Here is a 20983-nt window from a genome sequence, read left to right as displayed (position 1 = left end):
AGTACAATGCAGCCAACGAAGGGGCTACCCGTGGTCCTACAGAGGCCGTAACGCAAGAAGAAGAAGAAGAAGAAGAAGAAGAAAGTGAAATTGGAGGCGAGGGCGTGCTTTCACCCTGCCAGTCGAGAGTTAAATGCAAACACGAAACTTCCTGGCAGATTAAAATTGTGTGCCGGACCGAGACTCGAACTCGGGACCTGTGCCTTTCGCGGGCAAGTTCTCTACCATCTGAGCTACCCAAGCACGACTCATGCGCCGTCCTCACAGCTTTACCTCTGCCAATACCTCGTCTCCTACCTTCCAAACTTTACAGAAGCTCTCCTGCGAACCTTGCAGACCTAGCCCTCCTGAAAGAAAGGACATTGTAGAGACATGGCTTAGCTACAGCCTGGGGGATGTTTCCAGAATGAGATTTTCACTCTGGTTCTGAGAGGAAAGAATTTAAGAATGACCCCGACTACGGGATGAATGCTGCAAGGTTCGCAGGAGGGCTTATGTAAAGTTTGGAAGGTAGGAGACGAGGTACTGGCAGAGATAAAGCTGTGAGGACGGGGCGTGAGTCGTACTTGGGTAGCTCAGATAGTAGAGCACTTGCGCGCGAAAGGCGTTGGTCCCGAGTTCGAATCTCGCTCCTGTACACACAGTTTTAATCTGCCAGGAAGTTTCATATCAGCGCACACTCCGGTGCAGAGTGAAAATCTCATTCTGGAAATGCAAACACTATCGTATTGTGATTTAACAATTTCTAAGAAGGAATCTCGGTGTAGCAAAGGAAATTTACAACGATCAGATTACTATCGATCGCGTGGCGGTTCAGTGAACTCTGATTCGCAAGCATCCTCTGAAAACATGTTGTTTCCAAAATCTTTGTCTTCTTCTCACGATCCCTACGTGAAACAGAAATGACAGTTACAGCAGAATTGTCTTCCTCAGAAACCTGCTCTGAAAACTAACCCACCAGAGTTTTATGAGAAGAACCTTTTCTTTGAAAGATTCCCGTTAAAGAGCTGCGAATATCTGTTGCATTTTCGTACGGTTTTACTGACTTGTTAGGATTCCTAATAGCGCGTCTCTGAATTTGTTCAGTGTGTGCTGTCATGTATACACGTGACGTCCTTAAACACTGACGAGGCTCTCTACTACTGGTTGCCGTAGCTGACGCACTGCACTTCACTAGAAATCTGCCAGCCCTATTTACTTTCGGAAAAATTGGCCGTTTCTGAACCCAAGCTCTCATCGTATCCCAAACGATCAAATGGAAGGCAGGTTTATGGGCGTTAATAAACATTCCGGAGAATGGTAGAAACGTGTAATAGCAGAAGAGAATACATGGAAAAGTATAAGAAGAAAAGCATTTTACAGCGTATCTTTCTTCGTTTTACCGTGGTACGGCGTTCACCTTCTCTTATTTTGATTACTTGATAATTGTTGTTTTGAAAACTTCGTGCGATGATGCCCTTCTTGACGCAACGGTCAGTTAACCTAAGCTGTTGGGTCGTGTGAAATGTTTCGAATGTTTTATCGCATTTTAAGTGTTCTGTATCCTGTTTTCTGAAACGCCCTCAATTCTGTGCGAGGTTTCGATTCAGGTCTGTCTTCTCCCCGTTTCGTCAGCCTGTACTCCGTGCCTCAAATTTTACGAACAGGTCTCAACATTTTTTAAAACTACGATAACACCACCACTAAAGGAGACATGAGGCAATCGACCTAGTTTTGCGTCAGTAACGTTTGAGTAAAATTTCTTCCATTTCCAGTCGATTAGGTAACTCCAGTGACTTATTATCTATGTATCGGACTGATGTTAGTGGTCAAAATATATTTCCGATATTAAATATTTGTGGAAACAAACGAAGACTGACTTCTCCTCTAGCTCTGTTACCTTATTGTAGCAATAAAAACATTTTGGTGAGTTAACTACCTGACGAGGCTGGTCTGATCCAAACATTATGAAATCACAGTCTGGATTTCAGGCGCTAACAAGTATCTGGAAAGTACCTTTATATTAGCATGAAGTGGCGGACGCCTATGTTAACGTGTAGACAGCTTATACATTGAATTCAGTGCATATGAAACTGTTGTTTATTACTGTGACGTTCACCAAATACCGTTGGTATAAAACATGAAGGTGGCAGGAAGAGAACCATAGAAAGTAATTTCTGTTCTAGAGGTGGCTCGCTAAGTATTCACCAACAAGTCTTACCACAACGCATAATGGAGCCACGACGCAAATGATGTTGTCAACAGAGGGTAAGAAACAATTTTCAGATAATTTCATAAAGGTAGTTTAATAATTACTCAACCTTAAGATGATGATAACTACAAGGCGCAACAAACACTACTCTATTCCTGAACTCTTTCATTGGAAGCCAAAATCACGTAAACCTTATTGAACCATATAACCGCCATTTTTGACTGTACAGTATGCTTTATAACGCGATGTAGACTTCAGCCTTGGGCGCTCTTCAAGGGTTGCGATTGGAATAAATGAATGCACAAAAAAGTGCAAAAAGCAGAAAACTATGACAAAAATATAATTGTGTAGATTACAAGATTTACTTTCTTACTTAAATGTTAAAACTCATTTGACTTGTGATTTTTTTTCTTTGTTGTTATTTCATCCCCATCACCCCCAATGGGCGGGGGGTGCGCTGTCAGCTTTACAATTATGCGCTCTTCAGCCAACCGAATAAAAGAAAAAAATATATATAGTGAGAAACAGAAACAATATTTGGGAATGTTTTCTATTTTTAATTAAAAATCAAATACTGATGGTTAAAAAAGAAAATACACTCCTGGAAATTGAAATAAGAACACCGTGAATTCATTGTCCCAGGAAGGGGAAACTTTATTGACACATTCCTGGGGTCAGATACATCACATGATCACACTGACAGAACCACAGGTACATAGACACAGGCAACAGAGCATGCACAATGTCGGCACTAGTACAGTGTATATCCACCTTTCGCAGCAATGCAGGCTGCTATTCTCCCATGGAGACGATCGTAGAGATGCTGGATGTAGTCCTGTGGAACGGCTTGCCATGCCATTTCCACCTGGCGCCTCAGTTGGACCAGCGTTCGTGCTGGACGTGCAGACCGCGTGAGACGACGCTTCATCCAGTCCCAAACATGCTCAATGGGGGACAGATCCGGAGATCTTGCTGGCCAGGGTAGTTGACTTACACCTTCTAGAGCACGTTGGGTGGCACGGGATACATGCGGACGTGCATTGTCCTGTTGGAACAGCAAGTTCCCTAGCCGGTCTAGGAATGGTAGAACGATGGGTTCGATGACGGTTTGGATATACCGTGCACTATTCAGTGACCCCTCGACGATCACCAGAGGTGTACGGCCAGTGTAGGAGATCGCTCCCCACACCATGATGCCGGGTGTTGGTCCTGTGTGCCTCGGTCGTATGCAGTCCTGATTGCGGCGCTCACCTGCACAACGCCAAACACGCATACGACCATCATTGGCACCAAGGCAGAAGCGACACTCATCGCTGAAGACGACACGTCTCCATTCGTCCCTCCATTCACGCCTGTCGCGACACCACTGGAGGCGGGCTGCACGATGTTGGGGCGTGAGTGGAAGACCGCCTAACGGTGTGCGGGAGCGTAGCCCAGTTTCATGGAGACGGTTGGCGAATGGTCCTCGCCGATACCCCAGGAGCAACAGTGTCCCTAATTTACTGGGAAGTGGCGGTGCGGTCCCCTACGGCACTGCGTAGGATCCTACGGTCTTGGCGTGCATCCGTGCGTCGCTGCGGTCCGGTCCCAGGTCGACGGGCACGTGCACCTTCCGCCGACCACTGGCGACAACATCGATGTACTGTGGAGACCTCACGCCCCACGTGTTGAGCAATTCGGTGGTACGTCCACCCGGCCTCCCGCATGCCCACTATACGCCCTCGCTCAAAGTCCGTCAACTGCACATACGGTTCACGTCCACGCTGTCGCGGCATGCTACCAGTGTTAAAGACTGCGATGGAGCTTCATCCCAGTCTTTAACACTGGTAGCATGCCGCGACAGCGTGGACGTGAACCGTATGTGCAGTTGACGGACTTTGAGCGAGGGCGTATAGTGGGCATGCAGGAGGCCGGGTGGACGTACCGCCGAATTGCTCAACACGTGGGGCGTGAGGTCTCCACAGTACATTGATGTTGTCGCCAGTGGTCGGCGGAAGGTGCACGTGCCCGTCGACCTGGGACCGAACCGCAGCGACGCATGGATGCACGCCAAGACCGTAGGATCCTACACAGTGCCTTAGGTGACCGCACAGCCACTTCCCAGCAAATTAGGGACACTGTTGCTCCTGGGGTATCGGCGAGGACCATTCGCAACCGTCTCCATGAAGCTGGGCTACGGTCCCGCACACCGTTAGGCCGTCTTCCGCTCACGCCCCAACATCGTGCAGCCCGCCTCCAGTGGTGTCGCGACAGGCGTGAATGGAGGGACGAATGGAGACGTGTCGTCTTCAGCGATGAGAGTCGCTTCTGCCTTGGTGCCAATGATGGTCGTATGCGTGTTTGGCGCCGTGCAGGTGAGCGCCACAATCAGGCCTGCATACGACCGAGGCACACAGTGCCAACACCCGGCATCATGGTGTGGGGAGCGATCTCCTACACTGGCCGTACACCTCTGGTCATCGTCGAGGGGACACTGAATAGTGCACGGTACATCCAAACCGTCATCGAACCCATCGTTCTACCATTCCTAGACCGGCAAGGGAACTTGCTGTTCCAACAGGACAATGCACGTCCGCATGTATCCCGTGCCACCCAACGTGCTCTAGAAGGTGTAAGTCAACTACCTTGACCAGCAAGATCTCCGGATCTGTCCCCCATTGAGCATGTTTGGGACTGGATGAAGCGTCGTCTCACGCGGTCTGCACGTCCAGCACGAACGCTGGTCCAACTGAGGCGCCAGGTGGAAATGGCATGGCAAGCCGTTCCACAGGACTACATCCAGCATCTCTACGATCGTCTCCATGGGAGAATAGCAGCCTGCATTGCTGCGAAAGGTGGATATACACTGTACTAGTGCCGACATTGTGCATGCTCTGTAGCCTGTGTCTATGTGCCTGTGGTTCTGTCAGTGTGATCATGTGATGTATCTGACCCCAGGAATGTGTCAATAAAGTTTCCCCTTCCTGGGACAATGAATTCACGGTGTTCTTATTTCAATTTCCAGGAGTGTATGTATGTAAATTTTAAGAACACATGCCAGCTTTACAGTTGGTTTCACTGTGTTTAAGCACCAACCAACGTAAGTAAAATGGTTGTCACAGAGACACCACAGTGTGCACCATGTAATCTATGGTATGTCAGGGAAGCAGGTAGTGGTACTGTTTATTTGTTTATTTACCGAGGTGGTTACATTATCTCCGCAATTGGTACAATATGTCAGTGTTTATATTATATGGCGTGGAGAACCTTTTTCTAGCGTGCATGTAAACATCGCGACACACATCATCGTAATTTAAGAGACACAGACGTTCAACCTGAGGTCGTTAAATATCTGAGATATGGTGTAAGCGTATAGCCATATCGCTGACTTAGTTGTGGAGTATCTTTGCGGGCAGCCGCGTCGCAGAGTCGAGCACGGGACGCGAAACTTACAGTGTGTAATGTGTAGCTCTGCATGTAAAAGCATTGTTATTATTCAGGTGAAGTATTGCTACAAGTGCCATTACGGTAAAGTGATGACATATGGAAATGGTTCAGAGGAAAGTCAAGAAGTAATTGAAAATGAGCAGTGGCTTTAATAACGTATTTATGTATCCTCTCGTTACGTATCGCATAGCATCCATCATCCGCGCCGTGTTCTGTCTCCAAGAATGATCAAATGTGGATCAGTAGTACTATTTACCACAAAAGAGTGCAGTCAAGTGCCAGTGATTTGTAGCGAGCGTGAGAACATGCGTTCGATCATCGCGTTCCGCATCAACAATCAGCCGCGCCGCGACCGTTACGCGCACGCTCGTACAAGTGAGAACTGAGAACGGAAAAATTAACTTTACGATCTGTGTTATATCATTACTAGTGACAAGGAGGACTATTGCCAGATATCTGTATGTGTGACGAGCGTAAGAACTTTCGTTCGATCATTCGGCTTCCGCATCATCAACAATCACCCGCGTCGTGTCGGTTGCGCTACGCTCGTCTGAATTATATTTCGGACTGTTAATCATCAAGACTGTTAATTGGGATAAACATTTACGATTTAGACAATGCAACCTGTGGTTTCCATATCTTCTCAGAATATAGATGGCCATACCAGACATAGGACAGTGAAGTGTTTAAACGTTGAGTGGCTCCCCTATACCGGCTTGCATTTTTTCGATAGATAATTTCAGGCAAGCCAACAGCCAGCTGTGGAGCAGAACAATACGACCGCCGCGGGATTACCAGGTATGTGGTGTGGACACGGCGCACGGTCAGGAAACGAGAAGTCAGTATAAGGTACCCCCTAACCCGTTCGTACTCTCGGGCGTGTTACAATGGTCCCATATAAAAATGAATAGTTATAAACACCGTAAAGGAAAACAACCACCTTAGACAAGATTATGTTGATACATGGTTCGTAAAATAAAATAAATGGTTATAAATACGTTAATGATTACAACCGCATTTAAAAATTTGTGTAAAAGACCAAACATCCAAGAACAGAGTACGGAAAGAGGGGGTGAAAGGGGGGCATAGTGGGCGAATGTAAAGTGCAGATTGGAGTTAACAGAAATATGTCTCTAGTAAGGGTTAGAAAAGGAGTGGAAGGTCGAGGGTGGTGTGGGAGGGTCGGGTATGGTGCCTCAGTGTGATTAAGTAGGTTGAGAAAAAAAAGGGGGGGGGGGGGAAGAAGGAGGAAACCAATGTTCACAGATTTAGCCATATGCCGGCCGGTGTGGCCGAGTGGTTCTAGGCACTTCAGTCCGGAACCGCGCGACTGCTACGGTCGCAGGTTCGAATCCTGCGTCGGGCATGGATGTGTGTGATGTCCTTAGGTTAGTTAGGTTTAAGTGGTTCTACGTTCTTGGGGACTGATAACCTCAGACGTTAAATCCCATAATGCTCAGAGCCATTTGAATCATTTTTTTTTTTCATTTGTACTATGTACATAGCCAGGGTAAAAGTGAAGAGATTTTCTTATTCCTAAAATGGCAGGGAATGCCACGACTGTTGTCAGATACACTACGTTGACGTCACGGTTCGCAAAATCGATAGTCGGAAGGTCCACGACGCCGATTCCAAGGCCTCAGTTGTGACGCATGCGTACAATAAATATCTTCTGCACATGAAGGGCGTGATCTGCCCCTTCCGGGAATAGAAGAGGAAACGTCTCTGACGCTATAAAATGCCGCAGCGTTGTAGGCGAGTGCAGTTGATCCGTGGCGGCGCAGAGCCGAGGTAAGTCGTGCAGGTACAAGGTACCAAGTGAACAGAGCACGCCATTGCTCACTATCTCTATGTACGAAATCAGATGTGTTGTATAGGAACGTTATAAGTTTACCTGCATAAAAAATAATAGTTTACCTGCATAAAATAAATACCCTGGTATCTAGTTAACGCGAACGTTCAGATTAAAAGAAAACTTGCTCCAGCATTAACTCCTGCATCTTGTTTACTAGAGTGAGTAACAAATCTAGAATGACGCTTCATGTAGAGTAATATGTACCCTATAAATTCCGTAATTTTTTTTATTTTGTTTGCTAATCTCAAAAATCGACGACATATTATGGGCAATAGAATTTACAATAGGCAATACACTCAAGTGGGTGTGTGTATTTAATAACATAATGTAACATTTTACAAAACTGAACATTGTCTGTAACGACGCAAGCCATTATAATCTCTTCATATTAAAAATAAACCTGAAGAAAACAAACACAAACTCAAATGATGAATTAGAAGCCTTAGCACGCCTACGCTGGTGTTGTTATGCTCTTGGAAGTAGGTCCCACTTACGTATTAGTTATTTTATTACTAAGTCATGATAAATGAAACTTTAAGATATTCTAATATATTAACAGCCATCAAAGTTTTTCTTTACGCTCTAGCTATGTAGTTTTTATGTCAGTAATAGTGTTCAGTCACAGTCTCTGTACCGCTGTTCCTGATCTATATAAATGACCTGGGTGACAATCTGAGCAGTTCTCTTAGGTTGTTCCCAGATGACGCTGTAATTTACCGTCTAGTAAGGTCATCCGAAGACTAATATCAGTTGCAAAGCGATTTAGAAAAGATTGCTGTATGGTGTGTCAAGTGGCAGTTGACGCTTAATAACGAAAAGTGTGAGATGATCCACATGAGTTCCAAAAGAAATCCGTTGGAATTCGATTACTCGATAAATAGTACCATCCTCAATGCTGTCAATTCAACTAAGTACCTGGGTGTTAAAATTACGAACAACTTCAGTTGGAAGGACCACATAGATAATATTGTCGGGAAGGCGAGCCAAAGGTTGCGTTTCATTGGCAGGACACTTAGAAGATGCAACAAGTCCACTAAAGAGACAGCTTGCACTACACTCGTTCGTCCTCTGTTAGAATATTGCTGCGCGGTGTGGGATCCTTACCAGGTGGGATTGACGAAGGACATCGAAAGGGTGCAAAAAAGGGCAGCTCGTTTTGTATTATCACGTTATAGGGGAGAGAGTGTGGCAGATATGATACACGAGTTGGGATGGAAGTCACTACAGCAAAGAAATCAGAGCTCGCACAGAAAGGTTTAGGTGTTCGTTTTTCCCGCTCGCTGTTCGGGAGTGGAATAGTAGAGAGAATAGTATGATTGTGGTTCGATGAACCCTCTGCCAAGCACTTAAATGTGAATTGCAGAGTAGTCATGTAGATGTAGATGTTGTTGTCTGACTGTCGCGCTGTTAATACGCGGTATGAAAATGGCTGAGGCTGCTTCCTGCTCCGTACTGAAACAAGCGAGCGGAACACGGTTAAAAGTGCCGACAATTAGGTTTTTATTAATGTTTTTCATAAATTTACAGGAAAAGTCTGCTTTGAAGTCTTCCGTGCTCTATATTTGAGCGGAGAATACCCGCGCGATTGATGTGTAGCGTAATTGTTACTGTAATAGATTGATAATCGCGCGCGTTTGTTGAGTCGCTGGTTGAAACCTCGACTTAAGCATTATTTTTTTCGTTCAGTTAGAAATATCTACATCTCATAATTGTAAAATTCATTATCATTTTTTATGACTAAAGCACGTCTTCTTGGTTCTAATTACATAGTGCAAGCAAAATTCCTGTTCTCATTTCAGATATAAATTCTTAATTATCGATATTTTATGAAAGATTGTTAGTAAAGATTACTTAAATTAAGAAAACATAAGAATTTCATTTTTTAGACAAATATGGAAAATCAGATACTGTTTATACGCACTATGTCCATTGTTTTACACCACAGATGTAGTCTCATGTTAACCAGAGTGATAAGCGCCGTAGAAACACGAAAAACATTAGTTTTCCCAGCATCGATTACATCATACAAATCCTGCATTTTTACTTTTTCCACTGTACCATTACAATATGAACGCAACAGAACTCATGTGGAGACAAGTTAAGGGAATTGTCGAGAAAAATGACAAAACTTACGCAGCCAGACGTATTGGAACTAACGCACGCAGCTTTTTCACATGTGACTACCGAACGCTGGAGGGATGTAAGAACGGCCCATCATAAAACAAGAGGAGGAAATGCGGCGCCTGGGTGGCTTGGAGGATTCTGTTGTTCATCGACTTGTTTTCAACGAAGCAGACGATAGTTCCAGAACTGAGATGTATTTCTCGGATTCGGGTTAGCAAAGATCTAAGAGATTACCAGACAACTAATTGTAACAATACCTTCAGTGGCTTCAGTGTTCAAAAATACGGTGAAGTCTCTATAGTGTGCTTTTCCATCACACTTAGCCCGTTCAGAAAAATTACCCTATTTTTAAGTTAGGAATTTTCATCACCCTTGTTTGTAATTAGAATACTATGTTAGGTGAGAACGAGAGCATTTAATGCTTTCAGTATTTTCACCTAAGAAGCGTGCGTTAGTACTGAAATTTTTCCGGATATTATTTCATTCTCTTTAAAAATTAAATGACATTTGAAGCTTTATTGTTTCTCTGCTCGTCTCTTTTTACTGTTGTCCTGCATTATCGCTCATCCTATGTGTGTGTAACAGTGTGTAAAATGCATCCTTATGATCGTACTTGACTGTACTGGACACAGTTTTGCTTCACGTCTGGTTTATTCTTGTGATGAGCGGAGCATAGCACTACGTACCAGTTTTAACGTACACTGATATTCGTAATACCGTGGGTCCACTAACTGTGAAAAGTTTGTTAGTAACGTGTGCCTGGGAAGTAACGATGAATTTGAATTTTGCGCCATTTTGTCACATGACGGTTGGCAGCCGTTGCTTTTCCGTCTCTGTTATCTGCAACCCTTCTCTTTAGTAACCTGATGGCTTTTGTGTGGTGAGCATTGTTGTTTCATGTTTATTTTCTTTATGGAGCAGATGACAGATGAGCAACCTATCCAAGGATAATAAGTGACTACAAAAACAGTGAATGTCCTACCGCAACCGTCCGTGAACCGAGTGTGACACTCGGACGTTATGCTGCTCCAGATGAGTCGTCAGTCAGGAAGATGATCCGGAAGTTTGAGACCACGAGTTCTATTTCAAACCGTAAGAAAACAGGACGACCGCGTTTTGTTCGAAATCAAACATTGCTGTCGTGCCCGACCGTTAGCCCCAGAAAGTCGGTTGGCCGAATGGCTCAACAACTGAACTTGTCATCAAGTTCACTGTATGAAATCCTTGAAAAAGGTCTGAAAATGCATGCACATTCAACTTACACAAGAGACGAAGCCTGCAGATCATGGAAAGAGACATCGATTTGCTCAATTGGTTTGGCTCTACAAGAGGAGAACTTCACAAAAAGAATAATTTTCTCATGAGGCGCTTCCCTCTCAGTGGAGACTTCAACAAACACGAGTACAGAATTTGGGGTAACGATAATCCGAGTGTGACTGTTGAAGATGAGATACATCCACAACGAATGATTGTGTGATTGTGTGGTGTGGTTTCTGAGGAGGAGGAGTGATCGGCCCGTGCTTTTTTGAAAATGATGAGGGAGCTGCCGACAACGGCTCGTGCGTACGGCAACCATTACAGAAACTTGCTTTCTGATTATTTTTTCCCTCTAGTTGATGAAAATGACGATTTTCGGTTTCAAAAAGATGGTTCGACATGTCACACATCTCGTGAAACGTTTGTTCTGCTGAATGAAAAGTTTCCTGAAAAAATTATCCTTTTGCGTGGCAATCGGGAATGGGCTGCCAGATGATGCCATCTTACGCCTTATGACCTTTATTTTGTGGGGATTTGTGAAATTAGAAATGTACGTGAACAAACCACAAACAATAAACCAATTGAATGATGAAATGAAAAGGTTTATTAACGGCATCCCATCAGATGTTCGTGAACGGGTCATCGACAACATCAATGAACACATTGCTCGTTGCCGCGCGCCCTTAGGTGGTCATATAGAGGATATAATTTTTCATACATAAGTGGGAGAAGTTACTTATGTGTTTCTAAAGAAATATTACATTTTCAATAAATTTTATATGTTCTATAGCATTTTGATGTCCGTCCCTACTTCTGGGACACCCTTTAGAAGGGCATTAAAAGGAGACAGCTGTTTTCGTGTTAAAATAACAATCCATCACTATTCAGAAACTCTATTTCTTTCACGGTGGGTGAATTAGTATTTTTTGAAAGAGTTGGCGGACTAGGAGCAAAAAGATATAGCGTTCACGAAGGGATTGTACTCTTTCCTTGTCTGGAGGTGTTGCAATCTATTGCAGTGATATGTAAGGGAACGTCCATTAATTCCTTGAAGTTTTTCTTACAAACTTTGGACTCCCACTCCACCCTTGGTGAGAGTTGGTGAGATGTGTTGGGAGCCTCCCTCTCCTTCACGTAGTCGGGTAAAACTACCGGCGCTCTGCTTCAAGACTGCTTGTGCCGCTGTCATATGTTACTCGACGCTTTCTTCCAGTTGTCAAGGCTGTACGCCTGGTTGGTTAGGAAGGAGTTGAAGTTTGTTATGTCGGAAGATGGGTGTAACCCCGAAACGCGTAACATGTTATAATAAAAGAGTCAATTGAACATCTCATGACTTTATTGCCATTGTACAGCATTGGTTGCCAATTATTAAAAGTACCTAAAAACGATTTTTTTATTTGTTTTAAACGATGATTAAAAGAATTTAATAAGAACATGTTTTGTTGAGAAAGTGTATTGAACAGTAAAAACATGTTTTCTTTAGAGAGTGTATTAAACAGTGTTTTTAACACGTGATTTACTTTAACCGCGCCAACCCTGAGTGGTATTTCGACGGACAGACAGAAAACGGGAGGACGGACAAAATGTCTCCACGAATGTAGTGTTAATCGTTTTGAGGGATCCCTAACAAAGAGACCTTTTATTGATGTATTATAAACATTAAATGCCATGAAATTATACTTACAATGCGGATTAAAGACAACGTTGATTACGAAGATTTCAATGTCTTGATTTATTCGGTTATTAAGAAAATTCTTCTCAGTGAGTTTGGGCTTAGCTTCCTTCCACAACGACCGATGTTAGCATCGAATCCACAGTAACCGGAGTAGCTACGCTGACTGATGACAGACCCGACGACGCTTCTGTCCGCCCCCGGTAGCTGAGTCGTCAGCGCGACAGACTGTCAATCCTAATGGCCCAGTTTCGATTCCCGGTTGGGTCGGAGATTTTCTCCGCTCAGGGACTGGGTGTTGTATTGTCCTAATCATCATCATTTCATCCCCATCGACGCGCAAGTCACCGAAGTGGCGTCAAATCGAAAGACTTGCATCAGGCGAGCGGTCTACCCGACGGGAAGCCCTCGTCACACGCCATTTTTTTTTAATATCACGGGGCTAACGCCTGAAGCAATTTTTACTAAGCTTAGCATGCTCATCACTTTCCGTTTGAAAAAAATTACTGGGACAGCAAGACAAACCTCATACCCCTGTTACCGTGAGAGACAGTGAAAATGGGTGACATAAAAGTGTAAGTCAAGAACGCCTGGAGCAATTTCAATCCAATTTTGTATATATATGGCTCACTACATGTGTGAAAATACTGTGCAAGGAAGATGCGTCTGTTACCTCAGGGGTGGAGCTGGGAATGAGAAAGGGTTACAGACAAAAAGATCTTCAAAGCGAACTGTTGGGATATCTTTCCTCTAGTTAGCTGAACTGGAACCGAACCAGATAGACATGCTTGTTAAAGCACCACGGGGAGGTGCACCGGCCTCAGATGGCAACCGCCAGGTGGATTAAAGACGAGGGTCGGTGTGCGAGCCAGCCTGGACGCCGTCTTTAGATGGTTTTCCACATCCCACTAGCTGAATACCGGAGCAATACACAATTCTCGCCTCTGTTAACCGATTCGTAAACTTTTGGAAACCTTTCGCTCACTTTCATATCACATTACACATAGACTATTGGGGCACACATATTCTGTCCCAGGGTTCACTGAGTGGCGACGTGAAGAGCATTTGGCTGCTCCCTAAACTAAACGTGCCAAATCCGTCAATAAGGGCCGTGGGCCGATGCAAGGCAAAGGTAGAAGAAAAAAAAGAAACTAGCTGACTTGTAACATTTTAAAAGTATGACGCGCAATCTGTTTCTTGCATCAGAATGAGCAGTTACCGAGCCAATACGTTTGTCAACGTGCTTCGGGACCAGAGCTTCTGCCACACGGCTGAACACCACAGATTCATTTAACGTCTTCTCTACAGTCGCATGGTGGAAGGTAGCGGAAATCATTCACTTACTAGCCACTTTTTGCATACATCTTACCCGGGTGGAGTTTCTTTAGGATTCAGATGAAACTTCAGGGCAGAATTCGCTACAGATACAGGTGAAATATGTATGCCGCCCGGGGTGGCCGAGCGGTTCTGGGTGCTACAGTCTGGAACCGCGAGACCGCTACGGTCGCAGGTTCGAATCCTGCCTCAGGCATGGATGTGTGTGATGTCCATAGGTTAGTTAGGTTTAAGTAGTTCTAGGTTCTAGTGGACTGATGACCTCAGATGTTAAGTCCCATAGTTCTCAGAGCAACTGATACCAATTTTGAAATATGTATACAATTGTGAGTGAAACGTGTTCAATATACTTGGAAAGTATTTATGTCTGGAATATATGTGACATACGCAAACGCAACTGGAGCTGAGGGTATAAGTTAGCACAGTATGATTATGACCACCTGAAACTTGGATATTTTTATAGGACATTTCGTGATATTACTGTAGGGTGGAAATATGCTCTGAATTTCTTGTTTTACAGGATCTGTTATAATTTTATTGATAATAATGATACATATTATGTGAAGTTGCAATTGAAATTAGGTGCTTTTTTGGGGGTAGGGGGTTTGGGGTGGGGCGGGGGGGGTAGGGGAGACTTAATTCAGTCAAACCTTCTAAATCAGCGAAACTATTAAAGATATGTTTCAAGTTTGATAGCTTCATCGTAGAAGTCTTCAGTATTTCCAGGACTTTTGACTGTGTAAAAGGAAGGAAGAAAGGAAGATCAGAGTTTAAAAACCCGTCCACTTAAAAGTCACAAAAGACAGAGGATAAGCTTGCGCGGATAAGGACGTCCTAGTGTTAGGCAGTAACTATGGCATGGAAACAGTGCAGGAATTTCTGGGTAATTCCCTGGCAACCAGTGCTTTTTGGGTAAAGTGGCTGGCAAAGCGATGACACCTGCTCTGCTAAAAGATAATGTCAAAGGTATTTATGTTCTCATTTCGGCAGCAGGCAGTGGTTAGCTGCAGCATCAGATGGATGAGACTGTTCACTGAGAAGAACGTACTACATATAGAGCTGTAGGGCACGTCCCAGAAGATTGCGTGATTGAGTAATAACGTCTATATCTGATCGCATGTCCCTATAGGCTCTGAGCCAAGGTAGGCCTAATCGAATTAGTATCTACTCCGTGTTGGTGTTGCAATGTTTACAGTAAGACGTTCTTGGTGTGCAATGGAAATGGGCCCTCGAACAGAACGAGGGTTAGAAAAGAAGACGAACGCCTGTCTAAAACTTACAGGCCTAAAAAAAAACGACAAATTTATGATATCCATATACTAAAGTAAAAAGAAACACTCGGCATCAAAAAATAAGCTACGCTTACCAGATTATTAACTGGTAACAGGGAAATGAGCACTTGCACCTAAACAAATACAAGCTAACACCACGTTGCTGTAGAACTGGTAAAGGAAAAGTGAAGGAAATAGTAGTGATTTTTTTCACAGCTTCATAGTGAAGTCCAAATTTACGAATGGTAACGGTTACTGTGTTTAAATACATTTACTAAGTATTATTCCGCATCTGCTAAAAACTGTGTGAAACTCTGGACTGCTAGGTTAAGAGCTTTTAAGTTACAATCAGCTTGTGTCTTTCAGAGAATGTTTAGGTAGGAAAACATAAACAAACTGTACAAAGATCCAAGTTCTATATCTTTTTTTTTTTTGGTTCATTAGTCTACTGACTGGTTTGATGCGGCCCGCCACGAATTCATCTCTTGTGCTAAGCTCTTCATCTCAGAGTAGCACTTTGAACCTACGTCCTCAGTTATTTGCTGGATGTATCCCAATCTCTGTCTTCCTCTACACTTTTTGCCCCCTACAGCTCCCTCTAGTACCATGGAAGTCGTTCAGCCACGTCTCAGCAGATGTCCTACAACCTGTCCTTTGTCCAAATATTCCTTTCGTTTCCGATTCTGATACTAGAAGGTACTAGAAGACTTCCCTTCTCCAGGAATGCCCTTTTTGCCTTTCGAGGCCTGCTTTTGATGGCCTCCTTGCTCCGTCCCCCATTCGTTTTTTTTCTTTTCTTTTTTACATCCTACGTAGCAGAATTCCTTACCATCATCTAGTTCTCGACACTCCATCCTGATTTTAAGTTCCTCGCTGGTCTCATTTATACTACTCCTCATTACTTTCGTCGTTCTTCGATTTACTCTTAATCCATATGCTGTGCTCATTAAATTATTCATTCCATTCGGCAGTTCATGTAATTCTTCTTCACTTTCACTCAGGATAGCAATGTCATCAGGGAATCGTATCACTGATATCCTTTCGCCTTGAATTTAATTCCACTCCTGACCCTCTCTTTTATTTCCATCATTGCTCCTTCGATATACAGACTGAACCAGAGTGGAAGGGGGGGGGGGGGAGGCTACATCCGTGTCTTACATCCTTTTTAATCGAGAACTTCATTCTTGGTCGTCCACTCTTATTATTCCCTCTTGGCTCATGTGCATATTGTTTATTACACATCTATCACTATAAATTACCTGTATTTTTCTCAGAATTTCAGATATCTTTCACCATTTTACATTGTCCAACGCTTTTTCCAGGTCGACAGAACCTATGAACGTGCCTTGATTTTTCTTTAGTCTTGCATCACACGCAATGTGAGAATTCCTACCATATCCTCACTTTTCTTTTCCATTCTTCTGTACATTATTCTTTTCAGCAACTCGAATGAGTGAGCTGTTAATCTGATTCTGCGACAAGTCTCGCGCTTGTCAGCTGTTGCAGTCTTCAGAATTGTGTGTACGATATTTTTCCGAAAGTCAGATGGTATATCGCCAGACTCATACATTCTGCACACCAACGCGAATAGTCGTTTTGTTGCCACTTCCCTCGATGATTTTAGAAATTCTGGAGGAATGTTACCTATCCCTTCTTCCTCATATGATCGTAAGTCCTCCAAAGCTGTTTTACATTCTCACTCTAATATTGGATCTCCTAGCTCTTCTAAATCGACTGAAACGTCCCCTTAGAACAATTGTACCCGACTGTGCTTAAACTGACACACAATATTTATTTGCGCAACGTAATCTGACTTTCAGTAATCCCTACAAGAGAATGGCCCTGACTAACATTAATCTATATGTTTCACAAATCACGTACCTCACAAAAATCTTCGTTACTCGAACTACTGCAATACAGCGAGCGCCACTACTGCCAGCTAACTAAAAGATTCAAACTACGGAAGTCACTAACTACTGATAGGCACAGTTAGCAAATGAAAGATTTTAATACAGAACAAACAATGTATTTACCTTAATAGTCGTAATATATATATCAGTTCGTGACACCGATTCTTACAAATTTCAAAACTCCACCATCTCTCTCCCCACGTCCACCACTGCTGGCGGCTCACCTCCAACTGCGCAACGCTACGCGCTGTTAGCATCCAGCTGCCGCTGCCCAACACTACAGTGGCAGACAACAATGCAAACCAGCCACAGACTGCACACGGCACAGCCAGTGATTTTTCATACAGAGCGCTACGTGGCGGCGGCGTTACCATTAAAAAAACCTAAACAGCCTACTTACATAGCCCCCATGCTCCCCACAAAAAAATTACAAATTGTTTTGGGCAGTGGCCAATACAGATTTGAAAATTTTTTTCATAATTACAATGACAAAGAAATGAAATGCACACACTTATCGATACAATGTTGGTGAAAAGCTAAAATTTTCTTACAGTCCATAAAGACAGTCCTGATCAATCATCAAAGTAAAATTGCAGTATTTTTCTCAAAGTCTGAGTAGTAAAAGAAAATGCACACGGAAGTAGTGGATTTCCATGCAGTCTTGAAGAAGTAGTGTTGTCCTTCCAACGGAAAGACAGTGCTGACTCTTGACATGCAGGCAGGTAATGGGCCACAACAGAGCAAACCCACAGCAGAGTCAGTCGAAGTTTTGAAGATTATTGGTAGGTAGGTCATCACAGAGTAGACCCATTGTAGTCCTGGTAGAGATTACGGTATTGGTGGGCCACCAGAGATGCAGACCCACTGTAGACCTTGTAGAAATAATGGTATTGGTGGGTCATCAAAGGTGTAGACCCACTGTAGTCCTTGTAGAAATAATGGTATTGGTGGGTCATCAAAGGTGTAGACCCACTGTAGTCCTTGTAGAGATGGCTAGCATCCATCTGTTTGACTGTGCAGGTGCACAATCACCATTGAAGAGTCTTGCGGATAATATAGCAAGTCCATAACCACCACTTGTGCACTCACAAAAATTGTTTTTGAAATGACCTTAGAACCAGCAATGCTGTTATCCAGTCCCTTACTGAATTATTAACACATGTGCAAACACTATCAGTCCCTACTTCTCACATATTGTCCATATACTATGACCAACAGAAACGTGTGCAGTGAAATGTAATTTACAAGTTACTTAATTTGATGAACTGGTGTCAATTATAATTTTATAACATAAGAATGCAATAACAAAGGTACAAAATACATCATTAAAGAACATAACAATACAGATAACATTAGCAGTAGTACAGGCTTTACAAAAGAATCGAAATAGCAAATACATCAGTGTTACAAAAATTACGACATAAGTACATACATAAAGTTCAGAATAACTTTTGAAACATCAACTTCACACATGAGCATTAAAACAAAACACAATAAATAATGTCTGAACATATTTACAAAGAAAATAACATAGTATTTGAAAAATTCTACAACATAAATCTTATTAGCTAAACACATAAAGGCAGAAAAAAGACAAATACACAAGGGTACATTAACACATAGAGGGATAATACGAAAGGAAAGGACAGGGTTTGTTTTACTGCAGTATTTTGCATAGAGATCTCCCTTAGTTCATCATTATTTCCAAAAAGTCCTATCTATACCTGCTTTCTGTACTTTTCTCGTATAACCTCTCAGCGCATTTCTTCAAATTCATCGCAACTCATTCTCTTATATAGGTTACCCCCTCTTAAGCTAACTTAAATCTACTGAGCTCAGATGCTTAACTAAGGGACGAGGCAATGCAGCAGCACAAAACAATTTACACAAACAGCAATGATAAAAAAAATGGAAATTGGCAAAAAAGGCAGCAATATTACAACTAATATAAGGCAATGCGCAGCAAACAAGAAAAATAAATCAGTAATAAAATTGGCTTATCCTAGTAATACAAAGTGACATTCAGTAGCACAATGAATGGCAAACAGCCGCACCAAATGCTATAGCTTATACCTAAACATGACAAAGCTACAAGCAAAAAAAAAAAAAAAAATAGTACACTAAAGACAACAATGCAGATAAGGGAAAGATATAATCACATCTTAATGGCTATGTAATTAAAGTGGTGCACCACAAAAACTAATGCTACAACAAATTACGAAGTACTTTAAAAGAAAATTATATATACAGTTACTGTTATTAGTCGCTTCTTATTGCTCTTTCCATTCCAAGAGCTCCTTTTTCGCAGAATGTGGATCATAAAATAATTATTTAATAGATCTGTCGACAGAAAGTGTTCACATTAGCAAATGCATTTAATTTTATAAAACCAAAGCTGCAGCACAGCTGGAAAACAGATATCAAATGAAATAAGCAACTATGGACAAAGCATAAAAATATCATTCAATAGTCATGTGCCATTTTATAAGCTAGTAGAATTCTCTCAACTTTCGTAGAAAGACGTTTGTTATAATCAGGTGTCAGATGTAAGTATCTTTCTCAGTAATGAGCGTGTCGTATTTGCGGTGCTTTCTACAAAGGAATGTCAATAGAGAGGATAATGGCCCTTTTTTTTACCTGTGCCTCTGAAATGCACACACTAATGGCTCTCTTTTGTCAGGTGGTTGTCGCGCAGCTGGGTGCCCACGACGGATTACGTGCAGGTGGTCACTTAACTGTCTTATCGAAATATTTACGACACCAGTTTCCACTACAGTGGCAGTCTCATATAAAAAAAATTCACAGGTCAAGAATTTGTGTTACACATCAGTAGAAACAAAATCCTATTGATATAACAGTGTCCAAAAAATTTTCATCGGCATTGTAATACATTCACGCATTTACATACATTTCATAACTCTTAAAGTACGATTCTTGGTTTCCAACAACCTTTTTCACAAACCAGAGTCCCTAACCGCTACTCATTATTTCTTACCTTATTCGTCGACACTTCTTCAATATTCCATCATAACAGATAAGTAGCATAATCAAATTCCTCAAATAGCATCAGCTTAAACATACCTCAGCAGTATAATTCACATTGTCGTCATAATAATAACATCATAACACCTCAGTCAAATTCTCAAAAACGTCATAGCTTTCTGCAATAATTTCAAAACCTAAAAAAAATTCTCTGCTCATGTCAAAAGTGTCATCTACCTCAAACGTACTTTAAAAATCATGGTCTCATACCAAATATGTCATTCAAAGCTCTCATAGTATCACAGTGGTTCCGAAAAAATATGAACTGTTCACAAAGTACAGACAAAATACAATTTCATAAGTGTGAAGTTATTCAACCGTGTAATTACGTAAACATCTGTCATTGATGTAGTAAAATAAATATTTGTCTCTCTCAGTTAAATGATCAGACAGCTGTGTAATTTATGTGTTAGAGAAATATGGTACCGATGTGTAAAGTTGTATAAGCAAATACCATATTAGCTAGGGCTCCTTGTGCTTGCCAAACACATGGTACACAAAGTAAGCGTGTACCCCCCTTGAGGATTAATGTAATTATATCCTCAGGTGTTACAGATTACAGCAATGGAATGAAATGTATCACGGAAAACTTTGTATCATTTTACTTCAAATATCTTTAAAAACAAATGCTTTAAATACAAAATTAGTCACTCAAATACGCGTACTGTAGCGCTAAACTGTGCGTCGTGTTGTAAGATAATCTCTGTGGAAGTGTCGTAGTTATCGTCCTCCGAAAGCTAAGTTCTACAGAAGTCAATGTACTTACCTCATGATAAACAAAAGTGAAATCCTTTGCGTATAGATATCGTAGTTACTACGCTTATTGCCGTGATGAAGTAAGTACTGTACTGTAACGTATTGTTGTGCTACAGAAAAGGCTGTCTCATTGTAGCTATACCA

General features: G+C 42.3%; 1 protein-coding gene across 3 annotated transcripts in view; it reads left to right on the top strand.

Moving 5' to 3' along the window:
• Nucleotides 1-20983, top strand: part of LOC126335468 (serpin B6-like) — a 99664-nt gene that overhangs the window by 18650 nt on the left and 60031 nt on the right. For 2 of the 3 annotated variants that reach the window (XM_049998780.1, XM_049998782.1), the window contains exon 1: nucleotides 7366-7408. The exons of the other annotated variant lie outside the window; for it this stretch is intronic. The gene's annotated coding sequence lies outside the window, so the exon portion shown is untranslated. Of the gene's footprint in view, nucleotides 1-7365; nucleotides 7409-20983 lie in introns of those variants that run through there. 3 annotated transcript variants of the gene reach the window in all.

This window comes from Schistocerca gregaria, chromosome 2 (assembly GCF_023897955.1).
Source record: "Schistocerca gregaria isolate iqSchGreg1 chromosome 2, iqSchGreg1.2, whole genome shotgun sequence".
NCBI classification, from domain to species: domain Eukaryota; kingdom Metazoa; phylum Arthropoda; class Insecta; order Orthoptera; family Acrididae; genus Schistocerca; species Schistocerca gregaria.
This window is presented reverse-complemented; position numbering and strand designations above follow the sequence as displayed.